General features: G+C 42.1%; 1 long non-coding RNA gene across 2 annotated transcripts; it reads left to right on the forward strand.

Moving 5' to 3' along the window:
- Positions 1-23,814: 23,814 nt before the first annotated feature.
- Positions 23,815-25,253, forward strand: LOC131233317 (uncharacterized). Of its 2 annotated transcripts, none has more exons than XR_009165167.1 (2): positions 23,815-23,916; positions 24,992-25,253. It is a non-coding gene; the product is annotated as an uncharacterized LOC131233317 (long non-coding RNA). The 2 variants fall into 2 exon arrangements; XR_009165166.1 differs by having other exon boundaries at positions 23,821-23,992.
- Positions 25,254-25,434: the final 181 nt, after the last annotated feature.

Here is a 25,434-nt window from a genome sequence, read left to right on the forward strand (position 1 = left end):
CCTCGATCAAGGGGAGGTCGCTCCAGTGGCAACGAAGCAACCTGTTCTTGTAGGTTCTCAAGTAGGAGCGTCCCGGGGCATATCAGCTCGAGCCCCAACTTCTAATGCAGCAACTCGGGCACTGACTTATGTATCCGAGACCTCGGCGTTAGCCCCAACTGACCTCCGCCATGATTTAGAAAGGAGGAGAAGGGGCAGAACGCCCAAGGATGAGGCTCCTCGCGAAACTGTCGCTGAGAACATAGACCCATGAGAAGCTCAGCTTGAAGAACTCTGAAACCAGATCAAGAGCATGCATGAGGATCACCAGACGTAAGCTCTAGCTGTAGTAGAAGAAATGATGGAGGAGATTGAGTCTCCGTTTACTAGTGAAATCATGGACGCGACAATGCCTTCAAGGTTCAGGATGCCCCCCATCATTCAATATTCGGGTTCTGGGGACCTGACAGAACACATGGAGTCTTATCGCTCCTGGATCCAGATCCAGTCGGCATTGGAGGCGATGATCTGCAGAGCATTCTCCATAACCCTCATAGGGGCTGCAAGAAGTTGGTACCGACAACTCAAGTCGAAGTCAATCAACACGTTCCCCGAGCTCAGTAGAGCTTTCTTCACGTAGTTCATTGTCGGGAAGAAGAGTCAAAAGCCGTCACCCTCAAACAGAAAAGCGAAGAATCATTGAAAGACTACATTTCTCGATCCAACAAAGAGGCTTTTCAAGTCGACGATTACTCCGATAAGATGGCTCTAATCGCAATGATCAGCGGACTCAAAGACTGGAAGTTCTTCTTCTCGATAGGGAAGAACCCCCCCGACCACTCTGAGTGATCTCATAAATCAAGCCAAGAAGTATACTAACGCTGAGGAGTTCTTTAGCTCGCGAAAAAGTGCCCAAGGCTCGAAGCATTCATCCGAAGACAAGAAGCACAAGGATGCCTCATTCCAACCTAGCATGAGTAAGAAGAGGTTAGATGAGGATAGATCCCACGGCCAAAGGCTGAGTAGAAAACCTGAAAGCTGCGTTAGCTCATATACTCCCCTCAACACATCTCCAAAGCAGATCCTATTAGAGACCCGTGACAGAAAGCTGTTACATTGGCCGAGCTATATGAAGATGGAAGCAGGTCAACAAGACAAGCGCAGATATTTTCGCTTTCATCGTGACCATAGCATAACACCAGTGACTGTGTCGACTTGAAGGAGGAGATTAAGACCCTCATCCGCAAGGGTCACTTGCGTTAGTACATAAAAGAAGAAGGACAAGTTCGGAAGGACGAGCAACCAGCTAGGGACAATGATATTGAGATCCGGATGATATACGGAGGTCCGTCCAGAGGCGGCGACTCAAACCAAGCTCGAAAAGCTCATGCTCAGAGCACCGACCCCAAGCACTACATCCACTTAACTGACAGGCCGAGAAAGGAGCTTCGAGTGAGTCCATGCAGTCTTACGTTTACAGAGGATGATGCACACAAAATTCAGCATCCTCATGATGATGCTTTGGTAGTCACGATGAGGATAGTCAATCGTAAGGTTTACTACATCCTGGTCGATATGGGGAGCTCGACTGACATCTTGTACTCCGAGGCATTCGACAAGATGGGCATTGACAGGTTATGCCTCCGACCTATTTGGACCCCGTTGCACGACTTCGTAGATGATAAAGTTATCTTGGAAGGGGCGATCTCTCTTCCGATCACAGTAGGAGAAGGATAAAATCAAGTCACCTTTTTGGTGAACTTTCTGGTGGTAAACACACCGCCGACGCACAATGTCATCCTTGGATGGCCATCTCTTAACGCCATGAGGGATGTGGTATCCACATACCATCTGATGATGAAGTTCCCTGCTATTGGGGGAATTAGCTATGTCAGAGGTGACCAGCGAGAAGCTCGACGGTGCTATTCCATAGCAGTCAGAAAGGGCTCAATAAAGAAGGCCCTCACAATTGATATGCTCGACCTCAGAGAAGACACCTCAACGGAGAGTTCCCCTGTGGAGGACCTCTTGATCCTCTTGCTTGGTGACGCTGATCCGACCAGAAAAGTCCATCTCGAGTCATCGTTGAATGCCAATCAGCGGAATCAGATGTTAAATTTTTTAGGACAACACAAAGATGTCTTCACATGGTCCCACCAAGACATGCCGGGCATCGCTTCTGAGGTTATGGTCCATAGGTTGAATTGGATCTAAAACACAAACTAGTCAAGCAGAAAAGAAGGGCTTTTGAGCTCGAGAGATATGCGGTGATTACCGAGGAGGTTGTAGAACTCCTCGACCCTGGCTCCGTAGAAGAGGTCCACTACCCTGATTGGATCACCAACATTGTACTCGTAAAAAGGGCCAACGGAAAGTGGCGAGTCTGTGTAGATTACTCCGACCTTAACAGGGCTTGCCCTAAGGATAGCTTCCCCCTCTTGAGGAACGACCAACTGGTCGACAGAACAGCCGGGCACGAGCTCCTAACGTTTATGGATGCACACTTTGGTTATAACTAGATAGTTATGCACTCCTTGGACAAATAAAAGCTGACCTTCGTCACAGATAAAAGACTCTATTGTTATCAGGTCATGCCGTTTGGGTTAAAAAATGCAGGGGTAACTTATCAATGACTAGTGAACAAGATGTTCGTCCAACAAATCGGTAAGACCATGGAAGTTTATGTTGATGACATGCTAGTGAAAAGCATCAGATCAGCCGACCACACCTCGGATTTGGCCGAGACCTTCTCTATCCTTTAGAAATACTAGATGAGACTGAACCCGACCAAATGTGCGTTCGGTGTGGGTTTAGGCAAGTTCCTCGGTTTCCAAGTAAGACAAAGGGGAATCGAGGCCAATCCGAAAAAGATAAGAGCTCTCTTGGATATGAGCTCACCTCAGACTATCGAAGAGATCCAATACCTCATGGGAAGAGTAGTCGTGCTCAACCTCTTCATCTCCAGAGCTACGGACAAGTGTCTCCCCTTCTTTCAGCAGTTAAAGGGTAGTAAGAAGGAAGAGTGGACTCCTGACTACGAGCAAGCGTTCCAACAACTGAAGCAGTATTTGGGATCACCCCCATTGCTGTCTAAACCAGAGAAAGGAGAATCGTTGCTCCTCTACTTAGCCGTTTCCTCCTCAGTAGTCAGCTCAATGCTCGTTAGAGAGTCTAGAGGAAAATAATACCCTGTCTACTATGTCAGTAATGCGTTGGTCCCAACAAAACAAGATATTCAGATATGGAGAGGCTTGTCTTAGCTCTAATCGTGGTCGGCTCGTCGGCTATGCTCATACTTCCACGCGCATTCCATAATTATCCTCACAGATCAACCCCTTCGACAAGTACTACAGAAGCCTGAAGTGTCTGGACGGTTGACTAAGTAGGTAGTTGAGCTTGGCGAATTCGACATCGAATATCGACCGAGGACAGCCATTAACGGTCAGGCAGTGGCTGATTTTATAGCAGAGTTCACCAGTCAAAATAGTGAGACCGAGTCATCTAGCTCAGATGCACCCATGTGCTTGGCAGAGAGCCTTGCGATCCTCCCTATCCCTTAGCCTGTTAGGGAGACCAAAGCAGAGGATAAATGGATGATGTTCATAGATGGTTCATCAGCTTAAACTGAGAAGGAGCAGGGATCGTTCTAGTCACGTCTGATGCGACGACTGTTCAGTACGTGATAAGGATTGGATTCTGAGCCTTAAATAATGAAGCAGAATATGAAGCCCTATTGGTTGGGCTCAGATTAGCGGTGGCCCTGGGGGTCCAAATTCTAAATGTCAAGTGCGACTCCCAGCTCGTCGTAAATCAGGTATCATCAGAATATGAGGTGAAAGAAGCTAGAATGATAGCTTACCTAAGTGAAACTCGGAAGCTAATGGAAAAGTTCCAGGAGTGTAACATTGATCAAATACCAAGGCTAATTCTTGGGCTAACGTGCTTGCGAAGGTCACCTCGACGACTGAAGGAAGAATCCCTAGATTCATCCCGGTGGAGTTCTTGAGGAAGCCGAGTATCGACTGCCATGATCAAGAGGTCGTCTACCTTGTACAGATGATCCCAAGTTAGATGGACCCGATAGTCGAGTTCCTCAGGGACAATAAGGTTCCTAAGGACAGATTGGAAGCATGACACCTAAGGATTAGATCGGCACGATATACTATCATCGGGGATATCTTATATAAAAAGGAGTTTTCTCAGCCATATCTGAGGTATTTACGACCTGACGAGGTAGAATATGTGATTAAGGAGATCCATGAAGGGATATGCAAAAATCATTCAGGAGGCAGAGCCCTAGTGCAGAAGATCATTCGTCATGGATACGTCTGGCCGACGATCCAAGGTGACTCCAGAGACTTCACTCAGAAGTGTGACAAGTGGCAAAACTTCGTAGCCATCCCCAGACAGCCGGCGGTAGAACTGACCCCCATGAGTGGGTCGTCGTCGTTTGCTCAGTGGGGAATTGACATCATCAGCCATCAGCCCCAGGGTAAGGGACAGATCAAGTACACGATCGTAGCAGTGGATATTTTACCAAGAGGGCCAAAGCCGAGCCTGTCGCCAAGATTACCGAGTAGAAGATAACAAACTTCGTCTGAAAGAATATCGTTTATCAATTCGGTATCCCGCACACCATTTTTTCGGACAACTGGAGATAGTTCGCCAACGATAGGTTCAGGAGTATGTGTCAAAAGTTCGGCATCAAGGACACCTATTCATCACCTCGGCATCCTTAGTCAAATGGCTAAGTGGAGGCAGTAAATAAAATAATAAAGAGTCAGCTCAAGACTAAGTTGGAAAAGGCAAAAGGCGCATGGACCGATGAACTACCATTTATGTTATGGGCATACAGAACTACAACTCGGTAAGCAACAAGGGAAACGCCATTCTCCCTTTCCTATGGCATTGAAGAGATCATTCTAGTTGAGATAGGACTCCCCACCGCCCGAGTGTGATCATATCACGATAGGCAGAAGGCTGACCAAATGTCAATGAGCCTCAACTTGATCGAAGAACTGAGAGATACTGCCAGGCTACTAATCGCAGCTCGACACCAACAGGTCGCCCGCTTCTATAACTCCAAGACTAAGATAAGGCATTTTCGACCAGGTGACCTAGTCCTGCACCGTATGTTCCATAACATGTCGTAACCGGGAGTGGGATCCTTAGGACCTAATTGGGAAGCTCCTTATTGAGTTGTCAGCTCGGTGAAGCTCGACTCTTATCGACTTGAGGACTTAGAAGGGTGTCCCTTGCCACACCCGTGAAATGCCAAACATCTGAAAATCTACTACCCTTGAGGGAAATGATGTAAGGGTTGGCCTATCTCATTGGAAATCTACTACTTTAATAAAAGATGCATCTTTCTACATGAAATTGTCCAGTTCTTTTCTATGCAACCTACATGGGACCTCTATGAGGAATAAGGTCTCACGGATGAGCTAACCACTTGACAAGAGTGGTCAAATCGTCATCGAGTATGCTACGAAGGACCATGTGCAAAGAAAGAACCCTTCGACGGGCAAACTCTTATAAAAGAGATCAACTCGTCATTCGACGAATCATATCAAACACAATCCACATAATCAACAATCATCATTCAAAAATATTCAAAATAACACTGAGGCATTGAAGTATTCTCTACATTGACAAAAAGATATATAAAAAAGGGTAATGGCAGATCAACTGGCAGAAGGAAGGTCGGCACCAGGGGGTTGAGCGGTAGGAGGAAGCTCGGAAGTAAGGGGACGGCTGGAAGGAGCGCCTTTAGCCTACTTCTCCCCAGTATCATCAACAGCTAGGGCATCAAGGTTAAGGTTTGGATAAAGGTTGCGAACGTCGTCTATACAGGCATTGTAGCCACAGTAATAAAATCTGTCAGCTTCAGCAACTCTTTCCGCTGAAGACTTATACTCCTCAACGGCGGTAGTGGTCATTGCAGCAGCTGAGGCCTAAAACTCAGCGTGCTGAGCTACCTTAACTTTCTCAACCTTGATCTCCATCTCCGTAGCAGCGTTAACCTTAGCCTACCCCAACTCAGCTGCTAGTCGAGCATTATCCTCCTCTACCGAGCCGAGATAGGCCTTAATCTTTGAGAGCTCAGACTCAGCAGAATCGCAGTGGGCTTGAAGCCCATTGATGTCCCCTTGGTACAACAGCTCCCTTACCTTCTCCTTCACCAATAAGCCACGTAAGTCCTCCCGCTCCTTCTGAAGTGCTTTGACTTCACCACGGAGAGTTACAATCTCCTCATCCTTCCTGGTCACCTCCCGTAGTCTCTCCCGAGTCAACAGAAGCACAGGCAATGACTGAGCCAAGGAAATAGTTAGGAACAGTTCGGAACTATATAAGATAAATTGTGTAAGAAGGTTACTTTGTATTAGACAGAGGCAAGGTCGTTGACAAAAGACTCATGGTGGTGAGTGAGGAGCTCAACAAGCTCCTCCTTGGGGGCATGTTTTGCCGCCCAGTTAACCAAGCCGGATATGTGATAGCTCGGTGGGAATCCTCTAACTTCAGGAAGGGGAGTGGACCCTACCGCCGAGACCTGAGCCACGGCCATCGCGGCACCTCCATCCCCTGGTGGGGTCTGCATGCCTCCAACAGTCTGGTCGGCTCCCTCGCGTTCGGAATAAGAGGGAATCTCAATCACAGCTTCTTCAACTCTTTCTCTCCCTACCATGGGAGGGTGTGTGGAGGTAGTCGGGGCTATCTCGGGGGCTTGGGTGAAGGCGGCAACAGGTCGGACTTTGGAGGTAGGGGTGACCCTAGTCCCAGAGGCAGCTACAGTCTCAATTTCAGGAACGACATCAGGGACTGTAACGAGAGTGACCTTAGCTTGAGGAGTCTCCTTCCTCCTCTGAGTAGTAACTTTTACTCGAGGTTCGAAGCGTAACATCTCCTGGATAGATGGGGGCTTCCTCTTTTTAGTTCCTGAAGCCTCGACCATACCTATGCAAGCAGCGAAAGTCAAGGAAACATCTATAACTAAAGAGATTTTTCTAGCATAATGAGATGATACTGACTTAAAGCGGATGGGAGGGGCTTGAGCTTGCAAAGTCCGAACTGATGAAGGTTATCTGGATTGATTACGTAGTGCCAGGCGAGTTGCTCTTCTTTGAGCAACCTCGCCCTAGCCACCTGAGTCCTGAGAAGAGAGGAGAGCTCAGGGGCTCCCTTCGGGTATTCTACAAAGATAAACAAAAATCGGTCAGAGTGACACAGGTCGGAGAACCAATGAAGGAACGAGCATCTCTTGAATCTGACCTAGGGTGAAGAATTTGGTGGGTACTCTGACCCGCAGATTTCTGAGTTCAGCCGCGGGCGCTTCCCATTCTCCCGAAGCCCAGAACCACTTATTTTTTCAATCTTTGTTGGAAGAAGGAAGTCTGAGCACCAGTTGGCTCAACCCGAGACTTATACCATTGCGACCGCGCCGACGTCGCGATTCCAACGCCGCGTCTCGTGCGTCAATGCGATGCTTAGATCATGAGATGTAGCTCGTGCATTGTAATAGCTATGGACCTCACATTTGTAGGGCCCACATATCACAATGGCACCATTTCCTAAGTTATCATGGGATGATGTCATCACCCCATGCCAAGTAATAAATGCTTACAAGTAATTATGACATTTATTTTCCCCATGAGTCAACCCTAGCATTTATGGCCTTACATGAATTAATTTCTCTCTCTCTCTCTCTCTTCTTCTTCTTCATTTTTTCCCCTAGCAAGAGAGAAGGAAAAACTTCCATGGTAGCCCTCCCATTCCTAGCCACATTTACCTTAGATCCCCTTCAATCCCACCATTGGAAGTCCATCTCCACCGTTGAAGGTGCCTCCTTGGAGCTTTGGAGCACTATGGAGGAAAAAAAGAAGGAAGGTGGGTGCATCTTTAGGGTAGATTTCTCCATTTCTATGAGGTGGGTGCTTCTTTCTCTTTCTTCCCCTCCCTCTTTCAATATTTTGGTGTGATGATGTAGCCGTGTGGCCCACCCAGATGTGACTCACCTTGGTGTATGTGATGTCTAAGTCGTTCCTCAAATAGATCCCCACGGCCGTCCAAGTGAAATGGGCCCTACTTAACGGTGATGAGAAAACATAAATATCCAACGGTCAAGTGAGCCACGCCCATGTGGGACCCGCCTTGATGAATATGCAACCGTCTAGCGTCCAGGGACGCTGGACGTTATTGCTGAAGAGTGAAGACAGTGGGGTGTACTAACATAAAAAAAAAAAAGAAAAGGGAAAGAGAGAGTGGTTTTGGGTGGGCCACTCCTACAGGCCTCATCTTGATTCACTGATCTAATCCATGCCGTCCACCCTGTGGGCCCCACCATGATGTATGTTGATTATCCACACCTTTCATTAGGTGGGCCACTTCCTGAAGTGAGGCCCCTCCGAAAATCAGCTTCATCCATAACTCAGGTGGCCCACACGGTAGTAAACAGTGGGGTTGAGCGTCCGCCATTGAAACCCTTTGGGCGCAGAAGTTTTGAATCATTCTGAAATTTGTTTTTCCTATTCACCAGGGTCCGTGGGACCCACCCTATTCCACGCCGTCCACCCATTTGTTGGGCCACACTGTGGTGCGTGTGGAGTGGATCCACCCCACGTGTGGGGCAGCACCTTGACGTGTGTACTGTCCGGGCCCTGGACGGCCTGGACGTTTGATGTATATAATATATATCATATCATATAATATATATCATATTATATTATATTATAATACATGTTACTGTGGTGGGCCCTACGTGGGACCCACCTATGTTTTGTCTCAACACATAGAAAAAAAAAGTGAAAAAAAAAGAAGAAAAAGAGAGCCACGTGCTGGTCTCTCTCTCTCTCTCTCTCTCTCTCTCTCTCTCTCTCAATGTCAGCCAGTTCGTTGGGTCTCATTTATTTCACCCATATCGTCCATCCTGTTGACCTGCTTCATGCGCCCCACCATGATCTCGTGCATTAGATCAGCACCGTCCAGAGTATCAAAGAGTCTCTGGACAGTGGCCTTCCTCTATATGCCATGTTATATCATAATATAATATATCATATTATATTATATGGTATTATATCATATTATAATATATTATATGATATATGTTATAGTAGGCCACCACGTGGACCGCACCATGATGTGTGTGCTGTATCCCTACCATCCATCCATTTGATGATTGGCCTCACCATGATGTATGTGATGTATCCCTACTGTCTATCCATTTGGCGATCTTGTCTCCCGACTTGAGATAAAAAAGTAAATAAATAATAATAATAAATAAATAAATAAGTAAATAAAGCAGATCCAATATCAAGTGGACCACACTGTAGAGAACAGTGGGATAAATGCCCACCATTGAAAACCCTTTGGGACTATGGGGCTCTGAACTAGTATGATATTCGTTTTTCCTCTATATCCAGGTCTTTGTAACCTTATGCACAGACCGGATGGAAAATAAAGACTATGGTGGGTCATAGAAATTTAACACCATTGTCATTTATGGTATGGTCCAAATGATCATTTGGACATGATTCATTTTTATGCTCTTCAATGGTATCTAACGGCGTACTTATGGTATATTGGACTTGGCCTATTCGACTTGGCCCTTTTGATTCGGTCCATTTGAATCGGCCTATTGATCTGGTCCATTTGAATCGGTCCATTTAACTCGCCCTATTTGACTCAACCTATTCGACTCAGCCCATTCGACTCGGCCCATTGGAGCGGCCCATTTATAAGGTCCATCTTGATGTATTTGTGGCCATCCGTTAAGGCCCACCTTGATATATATATATATATATATATATAATTTCAGCCCATATGATGTATTCGAGGCCCATGTGATGTGTCCCATAGTGATGTGTATTAGGCCTTTGTACGAGGCCATGGGCCCACTTTATGTTCACCTCTATGTGAGCCACTCCTTAGGAAAAATGTTGGTTAAATGTCCACTTTGATGGGCGATAATGGTTGAATGTCTATATTGTGACCTTCCCATAGGCTATGTTCGACCAATCATCGAGGCCGATTACCAATTATGATTGTCATGGCCGATTGACCGATTACCGATCGAGGCCGATTATCATGGCCGATTACCGATTATAATTGTCATGGCCGATTGACCGATTATCGATCAAGGACGATTATCGTGGCCGATTACCGATTATGATTGTCATGGCCGATTGACCGATTACCGATCGAGGCTGATTATTGTGGCCGATTACCGATTATGATTGTCATGGCCGACTGACCGATTATCGATCGAGGATGATTATTGTGGCCGATTACCGACTATGATTGTCATGATCGATTGATCGATTATCGATCGAGGCCAATTATCGTGGCCGATTACCGTTTATGATTGTCATGGCCGATTGACCGATTACCGATCGAGGCCGATTATCGTGACCGATTATCGATTATGATTGTTGTGGTCGATTGACCGATTACCGATCGAGGCCGATTATCGTGACCGATTACCGATTATGATTGTCATGGCCGATTGACTGATTATCAATCGAGGCTGATTATCGTGGCCGATTGTTGATTATGATTGTCGCGGCCGATTGACCGATTATCGATCGAGGTCAATCATCGTGGCCGATTGTGGATTCCGATTGTGATGTATATTCTGCCCATGTTTGAGGCCCAATGTAATGTATATGCGGCTCGTATTTGAGGCCTGTTATGATGTGTATTTTGCTTGTGTGTTAAGGCCTAATATGATGTATATGAGGCCTATGCGATGAGGCTCATTGGGGTGCATTTGAAGACCAGGCTATGGAGCCCATTATGATGTATGTTAGGCCCATGAGAAAGGCCCATTGTGATGTATTCATGGCCCGGGATGCATGGCCCATTTGATGTATTCGAGACCCATGTGTAGGGCCCACACGTCATGTATTTGAGGCCCATGATCAGGGCCCGCCTGTTGTGTATATGTGGCCCTTGAGAAAGGCCCACTGTGTTGTATATCAGGCCTTTATGTGAGGCCGTGGGCCCATTATGTGTTTGGCTCTATGTGAGCTATTCGTTGTGGGGAATGTTGGTTAAATGTCCACATTATCGAGGTCGATTGTCGATGCTGGTTATTGATACCGATTATGAGTATGCGACTACATAGCATCATGATACATGCCCATACGCATCATTTGCATGTTTTTTATGAGATGTGGTTGACCAATGCATATGTCATTGAGTAGATTATTATAAGACTCCCTGATAGGCAGAGGTTATCTCACATGAGTGCACGGAATGCGCAAGATTGATGCATGACTGGATTGTATGACTCATGCATCTTGCATTATGTGCCCTAGCGACATCAGGGCCATAGCCTCCACAGTCATATCATTGATGGCTAGATGAGACACCGAAAATGTTTGATTCTAGCATACGGGCGTCATAAATGTCCCTGAGTGAAAATCCCTAAACCCCCTAGGCCAGGGAACGCTCCAACGTCGAGACCGAGTGGATATATGAGCGTCTGAGTGCCGAATACTAGGAGGTCGCGTCTCCCACTGTGTCATGGTCGGTTAGGAGGGGGTGTGGCCTTACCCGCTTGAGCGTAGGGGTATCGCTAAGCTGAATTTGACCAGCTCGTGAAGGGGTCCGCTATCGACATGCCGGATAGGTATTGGCAGACTATTGGCCAGGCGGATAGTGAGGTTTCTTACGCTCACTTGGACTGTGCTGCTAGGAGAGAGACAGTGCCATTTGGAGTGTACTAAACCCCGGTGATGATCCCAGAGAGGAATTGTACTGATATGTGGATTTAGTGAGCAGGAGTTGCATACTCATTCATGCATTCATTCATTCACTATCCACTCGGGTTGGTGGTGCGCAACTATTTGTTACGTGTGCCCTCGCAATGGCCAGGATTTCGGTTGGGGCGCGCGACTAACCTGAGATCAGGAGTTTACCACATTGAGTCTGACTATCCAAATTTAGGTATGGGACTGGTTTGGATAGAAGTCCCTTGTGATGGACCCCATAGCCCGCGATACTACGTACTATCATCCCGACTTCACACTCCAGTATGGTCATTCCATTCGCACCGCATATTGCATGACATTCGCGGCATACGACATTTTGGGTTATTGTGTCCCTGCATTTATATGGTCTAGGTACGGCTGACGCTATTTGTGTTACTCATCAGGAATGTATATTGTATTGCACCCTCTGCATCTGATATTTGGCTATCTATGATTCCTCGTTTGCATAGTTGTTCTACATTGCATATTCTGACATTGATTGACTCATGGACTTGTCCGTATTTTCGCTTACTCTGTTATCGTATGATTTATGATCTTGTCAATATTCTATTTACTATGATAATTCATGCTCTTGTCAGTATTTCTGCTTATTTCGACATTATACAATTTATGGATTATCAGTACTTTCGATATTGTGTGATTTATGACATTGTATCCTCGGCATCTAATATTTGGCTCGCTTTGACTCCTCATTTGCATAGTTGATTTGTGTTGTGTACCCTGATATTGTATGATCCATGGACTTGTCAGTACTTCCGCTTAATTTGATTACTCTGATATGGAATACTTGGCACTTACCTTGTGCACACACTTACACCACCCTCTAAGCTTTCTATAAGCTTATGCACGATAGATGCGTGCAGGTGATGTTAGGTTATAGCAATGTTGAGCTTAGAACGTGCGGCGGTCTTTTGGAGCTTAGTTTTTATTTATGTATTTCCTTCCAGCATTGTACTCAACTGATTATATTAGTGGATATGCGATGATGATGTTGCCTTTGTGAATTAGGTAATCTCGTGGTTATGCTTATTGCGAGTTAAAAAAAAATCCTCCTTGTAGGATCCTAGGATCGGAATCTGGCGTATGGACACTGGGAGCCGAGAATGGAGTACTACAGAGGCTGTCGGCACCGGATTCGGCGATCGGGATTCCTGTGAATCCGATTTTCGGGTTTGGGGCGTGAGATGAGCCAATTTAGCAACAGGCACCTCCCACTCTCCCGATGCCCAGAAACATTTATTCTTTCAATCCTTATTGGAGGATGGAAGTTTGGCGACGAGGCTTCGACCTCGATTCGTCCATTCTGAGAAGTAATACCAGTTCGGCTGCACAGGGTTGTGCTTAGTCTGGTACAAATAAATGAATACATCTGGTGTCAGCTCTTTGTTCCTAAGCTAGAACTAGATGGTGTATGTCCCCAACAGCGCCCTTCAAGCGTTCAGTATGAGCTAACCTGGAGCTAATCTCAGTTGTGCTGTCATTACCCTCACAAACGGGTGGAGTGGAAGCTGAAGTATGCACTGGAGGGAGAAGATGAATATGGCTACCTCCCCTTTAGTTAGATCCCCAAGAACGTCGTAGGGGGTCAGTGCTCAGATGTGTACAGAGTCAGGAATCTAAAAGTCCACGCGATTTGAGCCATCTGAGACTTGATGAACATCGAGCCCCTAGGGGCGAGCTCTAGAGATCGACCGCCTGATGGTCCAGCGAGAGCCCTTCCCATCGAGTCTTGGGGTATCCTTTTTGTGCCCTTGGAGTGAGCATTGGATTTAGGACCTTTACTCTTTTGAGGACAAGGATGGAGGGGTATTGCTTCTAATGGGCCCTTTGAAGCCTCAGGCGAAGAGTTCAAGCTCTTTAGCTCAGATTCACCTTCGTATGCATATCCTTCTTGAACTTCACCTGACCCATCAGACATTGTAGAACGAAACGAAAAAGAAAAGATTGAAAGAAGGCTGGAAGGGGGAAAAACTCACTGAAAATCGCCTGCTATGGGGAACTTCCACAGCAAGCGCCTTCCAAAAACTTTTAAAACAGAGTTACTCTGAGGAAGGGAAGAATAGTTTTTATAGCCCAAGGTTACCGCCTGCAATCATGACGAACAGCTGTCTCCGAAATACATGGCAGTGATGTAGTAATAAACTCGGTAAGACCGAGGTCGAATCCACAGGGACTGAAACTTGTACGTGATCTGAAACTAACTAGATATAGAACTAGCAAAAAGATGTAATCTAAATCCAATGTAAATTGATGAATAATGGTGAGAGATTAATCTAAACTTAAGGAATTCAGAGGAAGGGAAACTAGGGATTCAGAGGATCCACTTGTAGAGATCAGGGAGATCTTATGCCTGCATCAGGAATCATGGAAATCAAACTGAACTTACTTGATTTAGTCTTCACGAGATGAATGGTATATGAATTAGAATGGATTCCATCACCAAACCATACCCAGGAGACAAAGTTAACAACAGAATTAAACTAATCACCAACCAATCAACATGCTATGAAGGTTAGGAAGGGTACCATCATCCTACCATGCCCAGGAGACGATGGTGAACAATAGGGCTCCCTGACGTCATAAAAAAGGGAAAAGGAAATATTCAAAACCATTGCAGGCCCATTGTAATTTCAGTCACAATAGACCATTAAAGACTAAACACATTCCTTCCATAATCAACTAAAAACAAATTCAGTTCATGAGTTTACATTAAAAGCATAGAATAGAATCTCCCATCTCGCTACAGGCTTCACCTCTTAGCCCTAGCTAAGAGGTTTAGCCACACATGAATGGGCTGAACAAAGCAACAAAATAAAAATAAAAAGAGAAAGAAAAGAATAAGAAGGAAAGAGAGAACCAGATCTTAATCCTATTCCAGCCTCACGTTCCTGCCTCCAAAAAACCCTCTTTCGTCCAGCCAAAGCTCCTCCCTTTTAAAGATAAAAGGCTCTTCCAGGAGCTGCTGTGGAGTCCTAAAAGAATTAGGCTGCGGAAGAATTCCTTACGCAGCAAGGTCGGTGCGTATATCCTTCTTACGTAGTAAAAAAATTAGCCTCATAACTCCACTCTTCTTTTGTAGTTCCTCCAGAAGATCAACATCTCTTGGGACATTTTTGAGTGGCCTACACGGTGGACGGATCAGATCAACTGTCTGATCATCATCGAGACCACACCACAGCCCGCAATAGTCGGCGGCGTCCGATGTTTAAATAGGGATGCGAATCCCTTTCGCTGTAGCGCTGGTGGGGCCCAATCCTGGTGTTTCTCGCTGGATCCAATCCGTTCATTGGATGCATGTCAAAGAAACAACTAGAAATGGATGGTTTTGGCTGTCTCTTGATGCGGCCCGCCCGATATATCTCGCCGCCATTCGTCCGATGTTTAAACAATTCAAACTGATCTCAAACTGTATTGTGAAATTTCTCCACCTAGGTGATGGTTACAGGGCCCTTTGGAGTCCACTGGACGGTCCAGATCGGACCGATCACTTCAGAGGGTGCCCCACAACATTCCACCGCAGGCTCTGTTGCGAAACAGAGCCTGCACGTTTTAGCGCTGTGATGGTCGGCGGACCACTTCTTGATGCCAGATGTAGAATCCACTCTGACCATTCGATTCACGTCGAAAAACCACTAAGAATTGGCTGACTTCATGTTGGATTCGGTGTGGCCCATGTGATCTTTGCTCCCACCGTCCATTCCTGCGTTTTCATGCAATCTGCGTGTGTTTGCCTACATGGGACTAGAAGGACAGCTAGGCGACGGTTTTGACCACCCTGCGGAGCATATGGACAGCTCTGATTTTCGAAATATGCGATGGATGGGGCCCACTAGCAAAAACGGTCGGGCAGTTTTTACGAAGGAAAGAAGAAAAGTTTCCTTCTTTCTTTTTTTCTTTTTTTTCGGTCAGAGACGGTCAAACTGTCTCTGCGTTTTCTGTGCACGGCCATTGCACATGTACACCATGCACACTCGTCTCATATGGGGTCCACGTATGATGTTCGCGAGAAATCTGCACCGTCCATCTGCTAAATCATCAAATTTAAGTGGTTGAGACCAAAGTTGAAGCATATCCGAAGATTAGGTGGGCCAGAATCAACTGTTTATGGGCTGATCTGACAGTTGTGCCACTTCCAGAGGTATCCAATGGCTGAAATTTTACTTGTACGGTTAATTTATGGCTCTCAGGCCATGTATGAAGTTTTGAGCCGAACGGATGGTGGGAACCCCATAATCTTGCATTCTGGATGATTTTTGAGCCACTTGAGCTAGCGAGGGTGGCTAACATGGAGTGTGTGTACTGACATGGGTGTGTACTAATAAGCTAACTAAAAAAAAAAAAGAAAAAGAGAGAGAGAGAGAGAGTTACTCTGAGGAAGGGAAGAATAGTTTTTATAGCCCAAGGTTACCGCCTGCAATCATGACGAACAGCTGTCTCCGAAATACATGGCAGTAGGCCATTAGCCTGGACATATCAAGCCATGTGCTGCCGGCATTGAGTAGTCGTAATGTCTCCATTCCGTCCTTTGAAGTCCACGCGGTAGCACCATAACTACCTCGGCGATATGGATCCATAACTGTTGCCATGTGTTTGACAACTACGGGCTCGCGATTAAAGAGCCGTCGCGACACACCGCCTTGATAACAGAGGATCATAATTGTGACCGTACGTTTCAATTATGCCGACTCCTCATAACAAAGGGTGCAATGGATCATTTCCTTATGCATTTACTCCATGAGTTTGAACTCAAATTTAGAGAGTAGGGGGCTTCTGTTATGGAAAAATTTAAGGCCAAGTCCATACGAGGAAGTCGTAGTATGAGTAAGTGAACGACCTCGCCGAGTAGCAGGGCTCATTGAACAGACACTCAGCTCGGCATGCCCAAACTGAGCTCAGACTCAACTCAGACTCTTAGTGCTGACGTTAAACCTACCTATCAGTTTGGGCAGCAGGAGCATGGTTGCTAAAGCCAAGAGGTCGGCTCGAATAGAGACACGACCTAGGATCATATTAGGGAATCATCCCTAGTAACACATGAGGAGTAACCACCAGCACACGATCTTGGAATAACTGCCCATATCAATATGCACGTTGCTAGTGGTTAGAGGCCAAGATCGTGCCGAGAATGACTGACACGTTCACTCCAATTGAAAGGTATAAGTAGGAACTAAACCCACAGGAACAAGTACGCAAAATCTCTCACCCGAAACCTACCCACACTACATAGACCCAGATTCCTAGCCCAACTTTGGCATCGGAGCGTCCCCTGCTCCAGCCAGGGTCTCCTTTGTCCTTCTCTTGTGTAGGTTCACAGGGCTCGGTGCGAGTGCTCGGAGCTCAGCGAGGGTGAACCGGATTTTTGCATCAACATACATCATATATTGTATAAAATGATATATATATATATATATATATATATATATATATATATATATATATATATATATATATATATATATATATATATATATATATATATATATATATAATGATGTCTTATTCAATGGGAGAGAATAAGGACATATCATGAATAACAAGTCAAAGATTATCTATATAAGATCATTCATATTAGATAAACCTCATTGTGATGTGTTGACTCATGTCAATGTTATATTTGCTTGTTTGGTTAATATCTGATCAAATGGTGGGTTATTTTATCACTATTGTGATAATGTTTGTAAGCATTGTATATAAGTTTTGTGATGATCCAGATATGTAGTTTATGCATGTTTCATTCCCGAGGATCATAGGGTACTTGAAAGAACTTTGAGTTCTTAGTGATTAGTTTATGTCACTAGAATAAATGCCTAATGAAATGGTACAATGCATTACATAGTTTATGTGGCATAGTCTGGTGATTAACCTACATATGATAGTGTAATTACAATTTATATTCATGCATATCTACTCCCAACCTTATGTTATAATCTTTGGTGTTACTATGATAAGACTGGATCCTGTCTGGCACATATGTGCTTAAGTTTGAGTTTGTTGGTTTTTTTGATGAGTGTGAGTTTGTGTCCTATAAAGCCAATGTGTTAATCTTAAATGTTGATTCGATGATCTTGACCGTATATAAAGATGGCCATAGGTTTTATGCGGACATGTCATTAGCCCCATAATTAATATGTGTATATCTCAAATTGTACATGTATATTGGGTTAAAGGAGATATTTCTTTGATTATCCATAGAAACTTAAGTTTGGACATAATGGTAACCGGTCAAGAGAGTTATGTTTTATGGAATCTTAGGACCCTATTATTCTATGACCATCTAGTAGGTTGTTAACAAATTTGTGGTTGTTATTCTTATGTTGTTATCTTGTGTGAGGGCATCAATGATGAATCGGGATAGAAGGTCTCCCCCGTTAGAGTGAAAGTATGTTATGATAATAAGCTTCTGATATTGGACAAGTTGAATATATACTTGCATTGGAGGGTCAATTCAATTCTTTATACAAAAGGACTTGTTATGCCTTGCTTGTGTATGCATTATCTTTAATTAATTTTTAGATTTAAAGATATATGGAGAGTTTAAGTTCTTGATATAATGTGCTTTAGCCCGCCTTAAGAAGTTAATTCCAGTTCTCATATGTAGTTTTTGATGGGTTCATGCATCAGGATACAATTATTGAGGTTCATACGATCCAATAAGGGATCCATTGGTCTCCTAAAAATACTCTTATGGCTAAGATCCAGTAAATCAGACCATTTATCTAGTGTTTTTCTTATTGATATTGGTACCTCCAAAGGTTTCAAATAGTTTTATGAGTGTTTTCATCTATTATTAAAAAAATTAAAAAAAAAATTAACCATTAAAATATTTTTATCACATTGACAATTGATTTTATTGTTCTTCACTTAATTTGCATGGGAATTAGATTGAGGATGGATGGCTTTGTTTAGTGGAGAGATTATTATTATTTTGAATGGTTAGGCATGATTAATAAACTTTAGTGTGACATGGGGCATACTAAAGTCTATAGGATGATAGAGTACCATACTGGTATCTTTCTCTAAAACTTTGATTTCTTGTTATAAATAAGATCTCATTCCAAAGAGAGAGGATGCACATAAGACAAAGCCTTGGACGCCTAAGCCCCCATAAGGGTCACCACTTTGAGAGACAAATAGAGGGAGAGAAAAGTGAAAAGAGAAGAGGGTAGAAAGGACTCCTCCCTTCTTTGCCTCTACACAACTATACGTGTGTGGCTTACCATGCGTGCATCTCTCTATTCATGGCCCTAACCTCGCTCTAGGGTTTTTTGTATTGACTTTCCTCATTTAGTATAGACTACTTTGAAGTTATGACATTAACAAGTATTTGATAGTGGCGATTAAATGATATGGCTAGATATGAAATTTATGTTTTTTGTTAATTACAAAAACAAAAACTTAACAACATTTAAACAATGATCCTTAGGACAATCTATTAATTTAGACCTTTGATTTTTTATTATTTTTTTTAAATAAAATTTTTTGCCATGTTTTCAAAACTCTAACACTGGTACCACTAGAGCATGCCCTTTCTACTAGTCCCACAAATATGCCATTAATTTCAACATTGGTAGGCAATCCATCCATCTTAAATGTATGTTGTTGGTTTTGTTCCTTTAAAATTTCTATTTCTTGCATGTGGCCCACTTGACTAATGGATATGTTAACAACATTCATGTGGGTCTCCATGAAACCAAAATTTCGACTCAAGCTTTAGGTCTTAAGTGTAATGCTAGGTCCAGGCACAAGCTTAGCTTGGTGTGGCTCAAACACCACTATGCCAAAATCGCCAATTTTCGATGGATTTTGCGATGGGCCGTCCATCGTAAAAATTGCTTAGTTTAACGACGGATTTAATCTGTCGCTAACGGAAAAAAGTCTGTCGTCAATCCCGTCTTTCTCGAAAATCCATAGAATAGTCGTGGAATTTCGCGACAGAACAAAATCCGTTGCTAAAATTTGATTTACGACTGATTTACAATGGATTTTTGTCCGTCGTAAATTGGCGACGGACTAAACCCGTCGCAAATTTTGAATTTGCAACGAAATATTATCAATCGAAAATTCCAGCCCAAAATAGCACTTCGAGACAGTTTTTAGATGCTTTTGCAACGGTTCATGGTGAGTCATAAAGGAACTTTTGCCATGAACATTTATTTTTTTTTCATTTTTTTTAAGAATATGGTGGAAATTTATGTTTTTTTATAATCTAAGAATTGTTTTTTAATAGAATTTCAGTGGTTTAATTGTACATATTTGTATCTAAGATTAATTTTTAACAATTGATTGAATGTAAAAATAATTATTTTATTTTTATATCAAACGAGTGGATTTTTTTTTTAAAAAAAATTAAAACTAATATTTATTTGATTTGTAATATCAAGTGAAAAAGAATATCGAGAAGTTTAAAAAATTTAACAATGTTTGAGAAAAATTGAGATTTTGAAAAAAAATAAAAATCATGATTTAATAAAAATCTATTTTGTGGGAGAAAAAAAAGGATATTGAATAAAGTTGATAATTTTAAAAAACAGAATTTGATTTCGAGGAAAAAATAATATCTTGAAAAAGAAAATTAAAAAGATTAAAAAATATGTGAAAATTTTGACAACGTTGAAAAATGAAAATATTTTGAAAAAGAAAATGAGAGTTTGTATTTTGAAAAATAAAAAAAAAAATTGAGAAATTCAAAAATAAATGCTTTTAGAAAAAATGGAGTTAGAAAGAATTGAAAATTTTAAAATTAAACAATATTAAAGAATCAATACTTTAACAAAAAAACAAGATTTTGAGAAAAAAATAATATCCTGAAAAAGAAAATACAAAAATTTTAAAACGTGAAAATTTTCACAATGTGGGCCCACCATAATATTTTATAAAAACAATGAGATTTTGAAATATATATATATATCATTTTAAAAAAGAAAATTGAAAAGTTGACAACAAAATGATGCTTTTCAAGAAAAAAAAAAAAATTGAGAAAATTTTTGAGATTTTGAAAATAAAAATTCAGAATTTGTATTTTATTTTATTTTTGGAAATATTTTATAATAAAAATGATATTTTATTAAAAGTTTTCAAAGAAATATTAAGCGTTAAAAATATACATTTTGAAAAAAAAATATGTTATTTTTAAATGGAAATTGAAATTTATCTGTGAAAAAAAAAATTTTAATAAATTATTAAGCACATCCATTAATTGAACCTTTAACCGTTTTTGGACAATCTAATTAGTTCAGATCGAAGAGTAAATAACTTCAGCTGTTTAAATTAAATTTCACTTAAATTGTTGATCAATCTTATATGTCCAATATCTTTCTCATATGTAGCTTGATCGGGGTGAGTAACTAGTCAAATTGAGGGTATTGATCAGTAATATAGAGTGAATAGACTAGACATATAAAATGGGCCAAATATTCTAGTCAAAATTGTGACCCAACTTATTGACCTCTCGAGAACCTAAGAATTGATGTAAGTTTTGTGGGCCCCATCATGATGTGTGTCGAACATCAACACCGTGCATTTGATGTGTCCCCTTTAGGTTATGAGATATCTCAAAAATCATCCGTATACAAAACTCAGGTGGGCCATACCATCTAAAACTATGTGAAGACATCCTAAAAAATATAAAAGCACTTGGTGGGGCCCACATGAGTTTTGGATGCGGCTGAAACTTGGTCTGACCCCTCATCCAAGTGGGACACACATAATGAGTGGGTTGGATATGTGAATCACATTTAGGCAGCCCCAATATATGATTGTTTTAAGGAAACTTCTCTCCACTACATTTAGGTGAGTTACTCATTACCCTTACCAGAGTAAACTCTGTGGGGTCCACCGTTATTTATTTATTTTATCCACACCATTCATCTATGTTAACAGATAATTTAAGGTCTAAAGAACAAAAAGGAAGTATATCCAAAGCTCAAGTGGACCACACCACAGAAAATAGTGTGATTGAACCTCTACCATTGAAAAATTCTTGGAGGCCATAGAAGTCTTGGATCAAGCTAATGTTTGTGTTTTCTTTTCATTCATATCTTTTTAATATTATGAACAGGTTGGATGGCAAATAAATAGTATTGTGGGCCCAAGGAAGGTATCAATGGTGGAAATCATTATTCCACACTGTTTCGTGTGGCATGGTCCACTTGAGTTTTGGATTTACCGAAAATTTGGGATCAACCCACATCGTTCATCCATTTTTCGAGATTATTTTAGAGAATTATCCAAAAAATGAATCATATCCAAAGATTAAATGGACCATACCACAAATAAGGGGAACAGATTGGCTACTCCCCCTGACACCAGCCAATGGCTTGTCGTAGGTGCTATGTGGGCCCAACCATGAGGTATGTGTATAATCCAAGCCGACCATCTATTTTTAAAGATCATCTTATGGCATGAGATAAAACACACGCATTCACGGTGGGGCGCCCCACAGTTTACTGAGTGCTCTAAGCGTACTGAGTTACTCGGTACGCAATCGATACGCAAGGGGAACAAATTGGCTACTCCCCCTGACACTAGCCAATGGCTGGTGGTCGGTGCTTTGTGGGCCCCACCATGATGTATGTGTTTCATCCATGCCGTCCATCTATTTTTAAAGATCATCTTATGGCATGAGACTAAAAATGAGGTATATCCCAATCTGAAATGGACCACATTGCAGGAAATAGTGTTGAATGAGCGTCAACCATTAAAAACATTTTGGTGGCTATAAAAGTTTTGTATCGAGATGATTTTTGTTTTTCCCCTTCATCTAGGCCCGTATGACCTAATAGATAGATTGGATGTCAAATAAAAAGTACAGTGGGCCTTAGGAGAATTTTAATAATGGATATCCAATCACTATTGTTTTCATGTGGTGTGGTCCACCTGAGATTTATTTACCTCTCATTTTTGGAATATATCCCTAAAATGATCTTTTAAAATGGATGAACGTAGTGGATGAAATACATACATCATGATGGGGCATCGACCACCAGCCATGGGGTTGGTGTCAGGGGGAGTAGCGAGACTAGCTACTGAAGTGACGTCAGCAAGTTCCGTGGGCCACCATGACGTATGTTTTATATCCACACCTTCCATCCATTTCGAGAGATCATTTTAGGGCAATATCCAAACGAGTTAAATCCAAAGCTCCAATGGACCCCAGCACAGAAAACAATGGGATAGTGACACCCACCATTAAAAACTTCTAAAGGCCACAAAAGTTTTAAATCAAGCTAATATTTGTGTTTTCCCTTATTTCATGTCTTTTTTAACTTTTGGATGGGTTAGATTTCAAATAAACATTATGATGGGCCTTAGGATATTTCAACGGTGGGAATCACTCTCCCCACTGTTTTCTTTGGTGGGGTCCACGACAGATTTGTATTTTACCTCATTTTTTGGTTCATACCCTAAAATGATATCTAAAAATAGATGGACGGTGTAGATATAACACATACATCATAGTGGGGCCAACAGAACTTGGTGACATCACTTCAGTAGCCCACTCTCTACTCAACCTTTCAGTATCTAATCCACGTCCGATTTTTTGGCACTGTGCCTAAGCTGGGATTATGCATGTTGGTCTCTCTCTCTCTCTCTCTCTCTCTCTCTCTCTTGCACACTTTCCCTCCTCTCTCTCCGTCTCTCTCTTCCTCTCTCTTTCTCTCTCCACTACTGTTGCCGAACGCCCTACCCACGCACACCCTGTCTCTCTCTCTCAATACCGATTTAAGGATTTGGGGATTTAGCAATTTGTGGATTCCTGATTCGATGTAGACCCTCATTTAGGGATTTGGGAATTTTAGGGCTTACAGATTTGAATGTGGACCCCGAATCGGCGATTTAGCAATTTGTGGAGTCCTAATGATGCAGATTCGATATTGATTTTTGTTCTTCTTCTTTTTATGCCATCCGAGAAGGCTGGAAAAATAAAAACTCCACTGCAATTAGTTTCCCAGATTCTCAAAACCATATAGCATAAGTTAGGTAGACATATATCCCAAAAATTATACTGATTTTATTCTAATTAATTATGTTTATCATTAATAGTTTATTAGTTGACACTTAATCCATGGTTGGGAGAACACATTCCTTTGTGGGGTTTCGTAGCTCTTCCTCAATACATGCAGACCTATTGAGTGAAAGATTCATGATGTTCGTTTGCAAGAAATTCATTGTACGCATGTACTTTATGCGCTGTCTGTAGGATTCCTGAAGTTTCTGGGACAAGATCCTTCAACCTATTTGTTTGGGTAATTTGAATTTTGCATTGAAGTACTTCCTGCTTTCTAGTTGCAGAAAGAATCAACTGTGGTAATCTATGTACTGGAGTGGCAGGTTCATATTATATTTTTGGATTTTGAAATGTCTAAATCAAATTAACATCAAACAATATGATAAATTAATGTCTACTATGATCTATGTTCATTCACCATTCTTTGTGGTTGTGGCTAAATAGAAACCTGATTATTTCTTTGACGTGGCATATGCTTGTGAACTTTACCTTGTTAGCTGTACAAAGATGGGAGGTGAACAATAGAACTACTAGCCTGCTGCATTCCTTACTTCCCTAAGATATCTGCTTTGGCTACAAAAAGTTGGAGAAAGATTAGTAACACTTTCGTGGAGACACATTGCTATTGCATGTGCCTTTTTCTTGTTTTATTTATTTATTTATTTATTTATTTATTATTATTATTTTTAAATATGTTGTTTCCTACTTTTAAGGTTGATTCTTTTCCAGCAAAAACAACCCAGGATCCATCGGTTATGAGAGTGTTTAATGCCATTCTTGTTGGCTAGTTTTACTTCTTCACATAGGCACCCTTGAGGAAATGATTACAGTGGCTTAGTCCAAGTCACTTTAGTTGTGTTTGAGATGCACCTTTCTGTCTCACAGGGTTCTGGTTCAATCATCAAGGGATACACCCTCAATGGTGTTCTTTTGGGGCTGGCAAGAGGATTGTCATCCCTTGGAAGGTACCTGATGCCTTTGAAGAAACCCTTGACCTTCTCAATGTCTTAATATAGATTATTTAACAGTTAAGGTATGAGGAAAGGCAACTCTTTGGATGTCAATTTTCCCTAATTTTCCACATCTAGCAACCTCATTTCAATATGGTGGTCTAAATACCTGTTTATGACTAGTGGTGATATGATTCGGCTGAATAATGTATCCTACTTAGCATTTTTGTCTCTCATTTAAGTGCTAACAGGCGCACTGATCATTTGGCTGCTGGCTTGTGTTACAGTTCATGATCAGAAAGAGTATGCTATTAATGCTTTTACTTGTGGCAACATATTCACTTGGCATAGATTTGAAGCCCTTTCTTCCTTGGACCGTGAATTTAAAGCTGGGGACATAAATAGCATGAGATTGGGTGGTTCTAATGTAAATTCATAACTGATTTCTAAATGTTGGCTAATGGATAATTATTATTATTTCTAATGTCTAATGTTTGTGACACATGATAATCATTCAAACTATAAAGCAATTAGGTTATCAGATTAGTATGTGGCTCTGTTTTTCCCTTCTCCGTTGTTGAATTGGACAGAAGCCCCTATCGAGGGGTACAAATTATTGAATGAATGTCAAACATGCATTTTTAACTCTCTTAAGAGAAAATCAAGTATATGTTCATAGTTTCTGGATTATTGTGTAAATATGTAGATATTCTTCATTTCATTTCAAAGC

This window comes from Magnolia sinica, chromosome 18 (genome assembly GCF_029962835.1).
Source record: "Magnolia sinica isolate HGM2019 chromosome 18, MsV1, whole genome shotgun sequence".
Taxonomy (NCBI): domain Eukaryota; kingdom Viridiplantae; phylum Streptophyta; class Magnoliopsida; order Magnoliales; family Magnoliaceae; genus Magnolia; species Magnolia sinica.